General features: G+C 35.2%; 1 long non-coding RNA gene across 4 annotated transcripts in view; it reads right to left on the minus strand.

Moving 5' to 3' along the window:
- Positions 1 to 3,229: 3,229 nt before the first annotated feature.
- LOC143379333 (uncharacterized) overlaps positions 3,230 to 14,393 on the minus strand; it is a 53,528-nt gene continuing 42,364 nt past the window's right edge. For 2 of the 4 annotated variants that reach the window (XR_013088466.1, XR_013088469.1), the window contains exons 7-8: positions 3,781 to 3,935; positions 3,230 to 3,437 (exon numbers count right to left, since the gene is read on the minus strand). This is a non-coding gene — a long non-coding RNA (uncharacterized LOC143379333). The remainder of the gene's footprint in view (positions 3,438 to 3,780; positions 3,936 to 14,393) is intronic. The other 2 variants (XR_013088467.1, XR_013088468.1) reach the window with 2 other exon arrangements.

Consider the following 14,393-nt stretch of genomic DNA (forward strand, 5'->3'; position numbering starts at 1 on the left):
TGAAATCTGCAAGCCATGCTGCAAATACCATTTTACAGCAACTGCAAAGATGGTGAAGATAATGGGATCTAGGCTGTTTCTTATAAACCTGAGGATTTAGGTTTGTAGAGGATGACAATTATTGGATGTCTACAGTGGACACTATTCATAAGGCAGAGATGAGGGGATAGGGGAGAGATTGAGAAGGTTGAATGCAGCAGGTAGAAGTGACTGACGGGATGGGTTGTATAGAACCCTTTCTTCTTGAACATGAAAAGGGACACATATTAGCAATTTGCATGATCTTATGAATTGCCTAGTCAAATATTTTGACTCTTTCTCTAATTGAGCTGTTAGGGCTTCATATATTAACCCATTTTGTCCCACTGTCCCAGATGTGGAACACCTATAAGAACTTAAAAATAGCCAGGTGCAGTGGTACACACCTGTAATCCCACTGGCTCAGAAGGCTGAGACAGGAGAATTGTGAATTCAAAGCCAGCTTCAGCAATGGTGAGGTGCTTAGCAGCTCAGTGAGACCCTGTCTCTAAATAAAATACAAAACAGGGCTGGGGATGTGGCTCAGTGCCGCAAGCCCCTGAGTTCAATTCCTGGTACCCCCCCCCTCAAAAAAAAAGGACTTAAATATTGTATATTACATAATTATATTATAGTACAATAATTATTAAATAAGCTATAGATTATTGTTTCCAATGTATTTTAATACACCTGTGTCAGTATCATTGAAATATTTACAAGATTGGGCCTTGATGGGTTAATGTGATGGTTTGGATATGAGATGTCCCCCAAAGCTCATATGTGAGATCATGCAAGAGAATTTGGAGGTGAGCTGATTGGGTTATGAGAGCTTTAACCTACTTGGTATATTAATCCACTGATATAAATTAACTGGCAATATCTTTAGGCAGGTGGGGAGGTGGCTGGAGGAGGTAAGTCACTGGTGAGCAGAGCTCTCTCTGCTACTTGGTTGTCATGTCCTAGGCTGCTTTCCTCTTCTACACCCTGCCACCACGATTTTCTGCCTGACCTTGGGTCCAGAGCAATGGAGATAGACTGAGGCATCTGAATCCATGAGTGCCAAATAAATGTTTTCTCATCTAAAATTGTTCTTGCCAGGTCTTTTGTCACAGAGACTGAAAAGCTGACTAAAATAGTTAAGAATATTAAATGTTAGTTTATTGTATTTATTACAAGGGCAAAATGACCTTGACATGTTAAAAGACAGGGTTTCTTCTCATCTTATCTCCTTCTTTAGCCAAGGTCTTTGGTGAGGCATCAGCTTCCTGTATATCAGCTTCTGCTCATGGAGAAAATGGGGAAGACAACAACTTGATAGGAACAAATCAGCACTAGAGCTCAAGTCTCTTGACTGTAATCCAGTTTTTTTTTTCTACTAAACATATTTTAAAATGTTTTTTTAAAAAATTTTCCCTCTTTTGAAATACTCCCTCTCTTGTTTTTTTTTTTTTTTTTTTTTAAGATTCTTTCGGTAAATTTAACGTTTATTCTGGAAAGCATTATCACAGTTTGATTCACCATCAGCACTATTTATGTGAGTAAGTAAATAGAAGCTTGAAGTTAGAAAAGAATTCAGAAAGTGATGCACTACTCCAACCATGGCTTCTATTTTAATTTATCTATAAATAACAGAAAATTTTTTGAAATAACTACATTCTAATGCCTACATTTTATTATGCTTTTTGAAGATACCACGATTATCCCATAATTATAAAAATTAATCTTCCAGGGAAAAAAGAAAACAATACATTTGTAAAGGAAGTTGCCTTTATTTCTTTTCTTTTTTAAAAATATTTATTTTTTAGTTTTAAGTAGACACAATATATTTTATTTTTATGTAGTGCTGAGAATTGAACCACGTGCCTCACGCATGCTAGGCAAGCATGCTACCACTTGAGCCACATCCCCAGCCCGCCTTTATTTCTTCAGTAAATACAATAATGAAGAACAAACTGTTTTCTCTGCTGGTACAGTTAAGAAATGTCATCGCCTCAAACATAAAGAAATAACTTTTTTCATACATAAATACTAGATGCCCAAGACAATATAGGAAGGAATGATGTCTATAAGTTGTTGGCCAAATTATCTCTATAACCAAAGATGCTTAATTTATAATTAAGCATGTACAATCTTATTATAATTTTTCTTTAAGTTAATATCAGTGGGGAAAAAAACTCCTTTAAGGAATTCTAATCAGTAACAATACTACATTATGTTAATATGTATAACATATTATAATCTAGCAAAGAATGAGACTCAAGATTTTTAAATGGTTTGCCTTAATAATAAGGTAATAATATCTCAATTTCTAATTAAAAAAAAACAGCCCTCTCTTCCATCCTTCACTTTTAACAGGAGTCTATTTTAAAAGTAACTATCATTGGCTACACATTCACCCCAAACCTAAAGGAGGAAAAAGTCCAAGTATTTGTAAAAGTGTTGGAAGCAACACAAAGGCTGCACTGGAACTTCTCTCTGTATTTTTATTTTATAAAACACAATAATTATTTTTAGAGCTAAAAAGTTTTGTTTGGAAACTCCTAACCAGTATCTAAAGTTAAAGTAAAGGAACATTACATCATGTTCTCAAACCAAATTTTATTTGTAATTATAAAAAATCTATAATCCTTTTTTTTAAAAAAATTAAAGATGCTGATGGACTTTTATTTTATTCATTTATTTATATGTGGTGCTGAGAATCGAACCCAGTACCTCACACATGCTAGGTCAGTGCTCTACCACTGAGCCACAACCCCAGCCCTAAAATCTATAATTCTTGTAAAAGAAATTATATTATTGAGAAGTGGAAACATAAAACCTGCTAAGAAAAATTTAAAAAGTATATGGATAAGCTTTTACCTTCTTCATGCCATCTGTAAGTCTTCTGCTTTGTGTAGGACTGCAGCAAAAGTATTTTCTATTCCTTTATTAGGCATAATATTCAAGAGATCAGACTCATTCTCTTCCTTCTTTTTTTTTTTTTTAATTTTGTTTTATCAGTTCTACTTACTTATACATGATAGTAGAATCCATTTTGATAAAATTATACAAACATAGGATATATCTTATTCTAATTAGGACCCCATTTTTGTGGGTGGGTCTCTTCCTTCTTTATAAAGCATTTGAATATGGAATAAGCACTCTGCAACTGCCACAACTGGCTTGGACTTCAGGCTCCCAAGTATTGCATATGGGCCTTCAAAACATAAAATATGATTTCCAAACTCTTTATTATGTGGTTACAGAGGACATGGACTGGTTTTGAGAATCTAGACTTGGAGGAGCAAGAGATGTTCGTTTCTTTGAGTTCTTTGATGTTTCTGTTGGTTTCACAGTGCTGGAATTTGCATCCTCATTTGATTAGCTTACACCAAAGTCTGAAGTTTGGAAATCAAAAGATTCACCTGGTTTCAGCCCCTCTGCAGACAAAAAGTAGATTTGATTAGAATAGATTCATTACTTGCTGTATCTACTTATACTTTTCTTGATACTGACAACAGAAAACATCATTGTGTTAAGACCAGAGCATGTTAAATCTGGAAAAGTTAGATTAACACTAGAGCTTCAAATTCCCAGCAAATGTCCCTGAAGTAATAATAGAGAATAAGCAGAGAAGGGAAGAAGCTTTAACTCTGTGTAAAGTTCAGTGTCTATTATTACAATTATGGAGGAAAATATTCAAAACTTGGAATTAATTAATTAATTAATGTCATGCAATAGCACTGTTTAAGAAGCTGCTAAGCCAGGCACAGTGGCACATACCTGCAATCCCAGTGACTCCGGAAGCTAAGGCAGGAGGACTGCAAGTTTGAGGCCAGCCTCAGCAACTTAGCAAGACCCTTGACAACCCTGTGTCAAAAAAAAGGGCTGGGGATGTAGCTTAGTGGTAGAGTGCACCTGGGTTCCCTGGGTTCCAACTCCAGTGTTAAAAAAAAAAAAAAAAAAAAAAAAAAAAGTCTGCTAAGCAGTCATTTAATTCTCCAGGGAAGGTAATTCTAACACAGTACTTCCTATGGTTTACGCTCACATATTTACATAACAAACAACTCTACATTTAGAGGCTAACACCAATGAAATAGATGAGTGGGGATAATGTTTTGTTTTTTTTTTTTTCTGTTCAGTAGAAAGGATAACCTTAAAGATTCTGGTTTGTCCTCCCCCACAGGACTTGAACCACTTTTGTACCTAATTTAGTGATCTTACCTCAGCGCTCCTTTTTTTTCTTCCACTCATTATAAAAACAACAATTTCCAAGTTTTTAATATTACCATTTAAACATTTAGATCTTTTCTTCCTGCTGTTTCCCTCCCTCACTGAGTTAAATAAAACTTTGGTACCTAACCCAATCTTTTTATCAGAATTATGTTTTTAAAGGATAAGAATTTTGCTTTAAATTGCTGGGCAGAATCGTGCCAGATGGCTATTCCTGACTTCAAAGTAGGCTGGGAATTGATTTGAAGATTCATTTTTTAATCTTTATAGGCTGAGAAGGGGGGAAGAATTTTTAAGAGGGCAAACCTGCAGAAACTATCACTAACTGAATGTGGATGTGGTGGTGATGGTAGGCAAGAAAGAGAATTGAGAATGATCTCCAGGTCAGGCTTAGGTACTAAATTTACTTAGAAAAGGAAGACTGAAGGAGAAGCAAGTTTACATTTTATCATTAATAAGCACTGAGAAGTTAAAAGTTTCATTTAAAAAAAATTTTTTTGTAGTAGATGGACATAATATCTTTTTATTATTTTATGTTTATGTGGTGCTGTAGATTGAACCCAGTGCTTCATATGTGTGAGGCAAGCGCTCTACCACTGAGCCCCAGCTCTTCATTTTTATTTTTTTGAGAGCACACTCACTGATTGACCCCAACATGTGCAACTATTTGTGCTATGGATTTTAAAGGGGGGGAAAAACCCACTTGTAATCATCCAAATCCTTATAATAGTTGTCAACTTTGTAGCAAATTTCAGCCTGTCAATTATATAATGGAATGCCCCACCATAATGAAATAATTTACTATAGAGTGCTTGCATAGATATTAGATTTATGGTTCTCCATGAGTTTTTCAAGAAAAGTTACTTCATTTAGCTTCAGTTCCCTACCAAATGAACACATTTTCAATGTAGGAATTACTTAGAACTTTCAGTAAAAGTGTGTGCTGAACATAAATAAAATGTTTCTTGGCATAAACATACCTTTTTATATGCAATGGTTATTTTGAGATTCTTAACTCTTAAATTGTATTAGAAACATTCTTATTCCCCTTTTTTTCCCTAGGAAATAAGCCCTCTGTATTTAAACCTATTATCCTACAAATATTAATTACATAATTTGATATGGTTATTATTACTTATTAATAGGATTCTACCTCTTCTACTATTTAACTAGGAGACTGTGTGGCAATAAGGACACCAATCATACAAGGTGGGTTGATGTTATAGCACTATTATTTATTTATGATTTACCAGAAACTTGAGTATGAAAACTTATTCCAACAAGGGCTGAGGCAGGAGCCTAGGAGTTTGAGGCAACATAGTTGAGACCCTGATTTAATAACAACAAAAAGAAAACTTGTGTGCTGCCAAGTCTACCTGAAATCTACCTATCTTGACCATATTTATTTTTAAGTAATCGTCTACTTTTAACACTTTAATTTTCTAAAATTTTACTGCCTTAAATTATAGAACTTTGTGCAGAGTATTCAAAAACCATTTGGGAGAAGATTCCAAGATGGCGGGCCCGAGGGAGGCTGCATTCTGTGTCTCTCTGTGACCTGTGATTCAAGTAGTAGAAAAACTGTTTCTCTGTGAGTTATTAGAGGACATCCAACAGCTGCTCAAGTGCAGGAATCATGGCTGCTGTGCTCACGCAGGTCTCCAGGCCTAAGTGTCAGTGCAGGACTCCTGGCCACTCACCCACACAGGACCTTCAGGTGCCTGAGTAGGACCACAGGCATCAGCACTCAAGCAGGAATCCTGGCCGCAGCTCCCATGCTGGACACCCAGCCATTGCCCATGTGCAAGACTTCTGGCTGCCACTCCCATGTGGACCCTAATCTACCAACATGAGACTCCCCCAGTCACCTCCACCTTGTGACACTGCAACCACTGCCATAATCCCATACATGTGGTAGCCTGCACCTGGGGACATGGCACAGGGTCTGGAAACAGCCACCAGCCTCAACACTGCATACCACAGAGCTGTATCTCTGAAAATGCCGCTCAATGGCACCGTTCGACCCCACCCCACCCAACACCTCGTCACTTAAAGCAGCTGCCTGCATCTTGGGAAACCTTTGCTGTCATCTTTAGTTGGGGCAACTCCAAGCTTGGGACAACTCCCAGCTTGGGACACCAGCTGGTGCATAGAAGCAATATCAAGTACCTATAGTCCCCAACTCCAGCCTCTACCCAGTAGCACTAACCCAGCACAGTGTTTGCAGCTACACAGTCAGTCTATAGCTCCCAAACCTGGTCCTGAACTGCCCAAAACAAAACAGCTCTGCAGGAAGGGTGCACAGCCCTCAGAGCACAGCACATAAGACCTCTGGTGAGAAAGGTTCCCTATTGGGAAGTAGAAAGGGAGGTGGTGAGTGAGATACAGTTTTGAGACTAAATTAGAGACAAGGAATTGTGAGGTCTACAGATCATATAAGGAGATAAAATGCCCACATCACAAGAGTGGGCCCCAAAGAAGACAGTTGGGATGCAGTCTCCCATCAGAATGGCAAGTGCTTTATCCTGCCTCCAGGAACTCCACCCCCAAGACCAACCCTCCCATATTAATAACCTTCACCATCCTGAGGGTGGAGATACCAGCAAACAACAGACAACCCCACCTATTGGATGAAAAGGGAAGCAGAAAAGATACTGATCGCCAACAAAAACAATCCTTGTATTTTCCTACAAAAAAAAAAAAAAAAAAATTTTTTTTTTCTCTTTTCTCTCTCTTCTCCCACTGTCACATTCCCATCATTTGTGAAATCAAGTACTTTTCATGAATTAGTCTACTGAGGACTGGGATGTGTGAATAGTATGTTACAGTTGTGTTGTATATTCTCTTATCTCCTATTTTTACATTTTTATTTTATTTTTACTATTTATGTTTGTTTTCTATACTCTATTGTCTTCCCTCTTACTTGTCTCCCCCAAATCACTTTCTCTCTCTTCTCCTGATACTAACCAACCTCTCTATATTCCTCTTTCATGCTTCCTAAGATCTAATAAATCTAAATCCTCACCTCCCACCCCACCCCCTCAATATCTCATCCTACACCTCATCCCCAGATGTTTGTCCACCATCTGAAACTGTAGATCCTTTTGCAAACCTACTATTTATATTGTAGATAATAATTGAACTCTCCATTTCTGTATATTGTGACAAAACCGAAATGTCTTAATAGCAGCTATTTGGTTTAAGGTAGTATATAGTTTGTATTGAGATCTGTTAATATTGTTCTGCCCCTTAAAGGAAAGGTATTAGAACCTTGTAGGGACACTATAAGCCTATAGGGAAAAAACTGTAATTCCCCAGATCCACAGTGCTAGAAAGGAAGATACAAACAACATGAAAAAACAAGAGAAGAAAGTGCCCCAAACAAACCAAGATACTACATTATTAGGATCCATGGCCAGCACAACAGAAGAAATTACAAAGAAGGTGTTCAGGATTACACAATTAAAATGTTCTGTGAATTAAAGGATAATATAAGAAAGCAAATACAGGCAGCAAAAGATCAATTCAATAAAGAACTACATAAGCAAATATGCAGGTCTAGATAATATAAGAAAGCAAATACAGGAAGCAAAAGATTATTTCAACAGGGAGATAGAGTTTCTAAAAAAAAAAACAAAAACAAATAGAAATTCTTGAAATGAAAGAAACAATAAACCAAATTAAAAACTCAACAGAAAGCACCACCCTCAGATTAGATAATTTGGAAGACAGGACCTCAGACAATGAAGACAAAATATATAATCTTGAAAAGAATGTTGACCACACAGTGAAGACAGTAAGAAACCATGAGCAGAACATTCAAGAATTATGGGATAACATAAAAAAAAACAAAATTTAAGAGTTATTGGGATAGAGGAAGGAATAGAGTTTCAAACCAAAGGAATGAATAATCTATATAATGAAATAATATCAGAAAATTTTCCAAACATGAAGAATGAATTGGAAAATCAAATACAAGAGGCTTACAGGACACCAAATGTACAAAATTACAACAGATCCTCACCAGGGCACATTATACTGAAAATGCCTAGCATACAGAATAAAGAGAAAATTTTAAAAGCCATAGAGAAAGGAATCAGATTACATATAGGGGGAAACCAATTATGTTATCTGCAGATTTTTCAGCCCAGACCCTGAAAGCTAGAAGCACCTGGAACAATATATACTAAGCTCTGAAAGAAAATGGATGCCAACCAAGAATCTTATATTGAGCAAAATTAAGCTTTAGATTGATGATGAAATAAAAACATTCCATGATAAACAAAAGTTAAAAGAATTTACAACTAGAAAGACTGCACTACAGAACATCCTTGGCAAAATATTCTAGGAGAAAGAAATGAAAAACAACAATGAAAATCAGCAAAGGGAGGTATTACACTAAAGGTAAAACCAATCAAAGGAGAAACCAAGTCTTATTAAATACCAAAAATAAACAAAAATGACTGGGAATAAAAATCCTGTCTCAATAATAACCCTGAATGAATGTTAATGGCCTAAACTCACCAATCAAAAGACACAGACTGGCAGATTAGATTTTTTTAAAAAAAGATCAAACAATATGATGTCTCCAAGAAAATCATCTCATAGGAAAAGACAGCCACAGACTGAAGGTGAAAGGTTGGTAAAAAAAAATATACCACTCACATGGACTGTGGAAACAAGCAAGAGTTTCCATCATCATTCAAATAAAGTAGACTTCAAGCCAAAGTTAATCAAAAGGGATAAAGGAGGATGTTTTATACTGCTTAAGGGAATCATATGTCAAAAAGACATAACAATTATAAATATATATGCCCCAAACAATGGAGCATATGCATTCTTCTCAAGTTCAAGATGCTGGGTGACTTTAACAAACCCCTTTCATCACTGGATAGCTCTTCCAAACAAAAGCTGAACAAAGAAACTATAGAACTCAATAATACAATCAATAACTTAGACTTAACAAATTATATATATATATATATATATATATATATATATATATAAATCAATTTGATAAAGAACTACAAAAGCAAATACAGGAAGCAAAAGATTATTTCAATAGGGAGATAGTGTTTCTAAAAACACCATATATATAACCAGACACATGAAAAAGTATGCTGTATATGCATAATATAAATTGAAATGCATTCTTCTGTCATATATAACCAATTAGAATAAAAATAAATAAATAATAAGTAAATAAAAACAAAATTAAGGTAGGATAAATGTTCTCATAAAAGAAACTTACCCCATCTTCAGAAACCACTCATATAATATGAAAGTCAATAGGGAAAAAAAAGGAACTAAAAAATCTTAACACCAAAAAAATAAAAAACCCAATCATTTTATATATATATATATATATATATATATATATATATATATATACACACACACACACACACACACACACACACACACACTTATATTTCATCCATCAATGAGTGAATATACTTTTTTTCTCAGCAGTACATGGATCCTTCTCTAAAATAGAACATATATTATGCTACAAAGCAACTCTTTTTTTTTTTTATGTGGTGCTGGGGATTGAACCCAAGGCCTTTTGCAAGTGAGGCACAAAGCAACTCTTAGCAAATACAAAAAAGTAGAACTACTACCCTGCATTCTATCAGATCATAATGGAATGAAATTAGAAATCAATGATAAAATAATAAATAGAAGCTACTCCAACACCTGGAATCTAAATAATATGCTATTGAATGAACAATGGGTTGCAAAAGACATCAGAGAGGAGATTAAAAAATTCTTAGAGGTAAATGAGAACATTGATACAACATATCAAAATCTCTTGGACACTCTGAAGTCAGTACTAAGAGGAAAGTTCATTGCATGGAGTTTATTCTTTAAAAGAAGAAAAAGTCAACAAATAAATGACCTAACATTACATCTCAAAGCCCTAGAAAGAGAAGAACAAATTGACACCAAAAGCAGTAAAAGACAGGAAATAATTAAAATCAGAGCTGAAATAAATGAAATTGAAACAATTTAAAAAATTGACAAAAAATTGGTTTTTTTAAAAAAATAAAGAAAATTGATAAACCCCCAGCTGTGCTAATGAAGAGAAGGAGAGAGAAAACTCAGATTATTAATATCCATGATGAAAAAGGAAATATCACAATGTACACTACAGAAATACAGAAGATAATTAAAAATTATTTTGAAAATTTGTACTCCAATAAAGTAGAAAATATTGAAGGCATCAACAAATTTCTAGAGTCCTATGATTTGCCCAAACTGAATCAGGGTGATATACACAATTTAAACAGATCAATTTTAAGCAATGAAATAGAAGATGCCATCAGAAACCTAACAACCAAGAAAAGCCCAGGACCAGATGGATACACAACTGAGTTCTATAAGACCTTCAAAGGAGAACTAATACTAATACTCCTCAAATTATTTCATGAAATAGAAAAAGAGGGAACACTTCCAAACTCATTTTATGAGGCCAATATCATGCTGATTCTAAAACATCAAAGAAAGAAAACTTCAGACCAATATTTCTAATGCATATAGATGCAAAAATTCTCAATAAAATTCTGTCAAATTGAATATAAAAGCATGTCAAAAAGATAGTGCACATGATTAAGTGAGGTTCATCCCAGGGATGTTGGTTCAACATATGGAAATCAATAAATGTAATTTATCACATCAGTAGATTTAAACATAAGAATCATATGATCATCTCAATCAATGAAGAAAAAGCATTCAACAAAATACAGCACCGCTTCATGTTCAAAACACTAGAAAAATGAGGGATAACAGAAACATATTTCAACATTGCAAAAGCCATCTAAGCTAAGCCCAAGGCCAACATTATTCTAAATGCAGAAAACCTGAAAGCATTACCTCTAAAAACTGGAACATGACAGGGATGCCCTCTTTTACCACTTCTATTTAACATAGTTCTTGAAACTCTAGCCAGAGCAATTAGACAGACAAAAGAAATTAAAGGGATACTAATAGGAAAAGAAGAACTCAAACTATCACTATTAGCCAAGGATATGATTCCATACCTAGAGAAGCCAAAAGATTCCAACACAAAACTTCTAGAACTAATAAATGAATTCAAGCAAAGTAGCAGGATATAAAATAAACACCCATAAATCAAAGGCATTTTTGTATACCAGTGACAAATCCTCTGAAAGAGAAAGTAGGAAAATTATACCCCATTTATAATAGTCTCAAAAAAAAATACTTGGGAATTAACTTAACGAAAGAGTTTTGTAAAAGACCTCCTACAATGAAAAGTACAGAACACTAAAGAAAGAAATTAAAGAAGACCTTAGAAGATGAAAAGATCTCCTGATTTGGAAGAGTGCATATTACCCCAACTATATTATACACAAGATAAAATATAAGATGAAAACCAATGTTGTCACTTTTATCATATTTATTTTGATACTTATTTTAAAAATTTCAATAGGTTTCTTTTCTAAGGACCTGGTAATTCTGTATTTTAACTAGACTAAATGATTCCAAGGACATTACATGAAGCTATGTTACATATATTTTAAAAAAAATAAAATTTATTTATTTATTTTTTTACCTGAATAATCTTTTTTTTATTATTTTTTTTTATTGGTTATTCAAAACATTACAAAGATTGCAGAATCACATCGGTTACACATCCACATTTTTACATAATACCATAATAGTAACTGTTGTATTCTGCTACCTTTCCTATCCTCTACTATCCCCCCTCCCCCTCCCCTCCCATCTTCTCTCTCTACCCCATCTACTGTAATTCATTTCTCTCCTTATTTTTTTCCCATTCACCTCACAAACTCTTATATGTAATTTTGTATAACAATGAGGGTCTCCTTCCATTTCCAAGCAATTTCCCTTTTCTCTCCCTTTCCCTCCCACTTCATGACTCTGCTTAATGTTAATCTTTTCCTCCTGCTCTTCCTCCCTGCTCTGTTCCTGGTTGCTCTCATTATATCAAAGAAGACATTTGGCATTTGTTTTTTAGGGATTGGCTAGCTTCACTTAGCATAATCTGCTCTAGTGCCATCCATTTCCCCTCAAATTCCATGATTTTGTCATTTCTTAGTGCCGCGTAGTACTCCATTGTGTATAAATGCCACATTTTTTTTATCCATTCATCTATTGAGGGGCATCGGGGTTGGTTCCACAGTCTAGCTATTGTGAATTGTGCTGCTATGAACATCGATGTGGCAGTATCCCTGTAGTACGCTCTTTTGAGGTCTTCAGGGAATAGTCCGAGAAGGGCAATAGCTGGGTCAAATGGTGGTTCCATTCCCAGCTTTCCCAGGAATCTCCATACTGCTTTCCATATTGGCCTCACCATTTTGCAGTCCCACCAGCAATGTATAAGAGTACCCTTTTCCCCACATCCTCGCCAGCACTTATTATTGTTCGACTTCATAATGGCTGCCAATCTTACTGGAGTGAGATGGTATCTTAGGGTGGTTTTGATTTGCATTTCTCTGACTGCTAGAGATGGTGAGCATTTTTTCATGTACTTGTTGATTGATTGTATGTCCTCCTCTGAGAAGTGTCTGTTCAGGTCTTTGGCCCAATTGTTGATTGGGTTATTTGTTTTCTTATTGTTTAATTTTTTGAGTTCTTTGTATACTCTGGATATTAGGGCTCTATCTGAAGTGTGAGGAGTAAAAATTTGTTCCCATGATGTAGGCTCCCTATTTACCTCTCTTATTGTTTCTCTTGCTGAGAAAAAACTTTTTAGTTTGAGTAAGTCCCATTTGTTGATTCTTGTTTTTAACTCTTGTGCTATGGGTGTCCTATTAAGGAATTTGGAGCCCGACCCCACAATATGTAGATCGGAGCCAACCTTTTCATCTATCAGACGCATAGTCTCTGATTTGATATCAAGGTCCTTGATCCATTTTGAGTTAACTTTTGTGCATGGCGAGAGGAGGGGATTCAGTTTCATTTTATTGCATATGGATTTCCAGTTTTCCCAGCACCATTTGTTGAAGATGCTATCCTTCCTCCATTGCATGCTTTTAGCCCCTTTATCGAATATAAGATAGTTGTAATTTTGTGGATTGGTTTCTGTGTCCTCTATTCTATACCATTGGTCCACCCGCCTGTTTTGGTACCAGTACCATGCTGTTTTTGTTACTATTGCTTTGTAGTACAGTTTGAAATCTGGTATCGCTACACCTCCTGATTCACACTTCCTGCTTAGAATTGCTTTTGCTATTCTGGGTCTTTTATTTTTCCATATGAATTTCATGATTGCTTTATCTATTTCTACAAGAAATGCCGTTGGGATTTTGATTGGCATTGCATTGAACCTATAGAGAACTTTTGGTAATATTGCCATTTTGATGATGTTAGTTCTGCCTATCCATGAACAGGGTATATTTTTCCATCTTCTGAGATCTTCTTCTATTTCTCTCTTTAGGGTTCTGTAGTTTTCATTGTATAAATCTTTCACCTCTTTTGTTAGGTTGATTCCCAAGTATTTTATTTTTTTTGAGGATATTGTGAATGGGGTAGATGTCCTCATTTCCAGTTCAGAAGATTTGTCGCTGATATACAGGAATGCCTTTGATTTATGCGTGTTGATTTTATATCCAGCCACTTTGCTGAATTCATTTATTAGCTCTAGTAGTTTCTTTGTAGACCCTTTTGTGTCTTCTAGGTATAGGATCATATCATCCGCAAATAGTGATAATTTAAGTTCTTCTTTTCCTATTTTTATGCCTTTAATTTCTTTCGTCTGTCTAATTGCTCTGGCCAGTGTTTCGAGAACTATATTGAATAGAAGTGGTGAGAGAGGGCATCCCTGTCTTGTTCCAGATTTTAGAGGGAATGCCTTCAGTTTTTTTCCATTTAGAATGATGCTAGCCTGAGGCTTAGCATATATAGCTTTTATAATTTTGAGGTAAGTTCCTGTTATCCCTAGTTTTTCTAATGTTTTGAACATAAAGGGATGCTGTACTTTGTCGAATGCTTTTTCTGCGTCCACCGAGATGATCATATGGTTCTTATCTTTAAGTCTATTGATGTGGTGAATAACGTTTATTGATTTCCGTATGTTGAACCAGCCTTGCATCCCAGGGATGAATCCTACTTGATCATGGTGCACAATCTTTTTGATATGTTTTTGTATACGATTTGCCAGAATTTTATTGAGGATTTTT

This window comes from Callospermophilus lateralis, chromosome 13 (genome assembly GCF_048772815.1).
Source record: "Callospermophilus lateralis isolate mCalLat2 chromosome 13, mCalLat2.hap1, whole genome shotgun sequence".
NCBI classification, from domain to species: Eukaryota; Metazoa; Chordata; class Mammalia; order Rodentia; family Sciuridae; genus Callospermophilus; species Callospermophilus lateralis.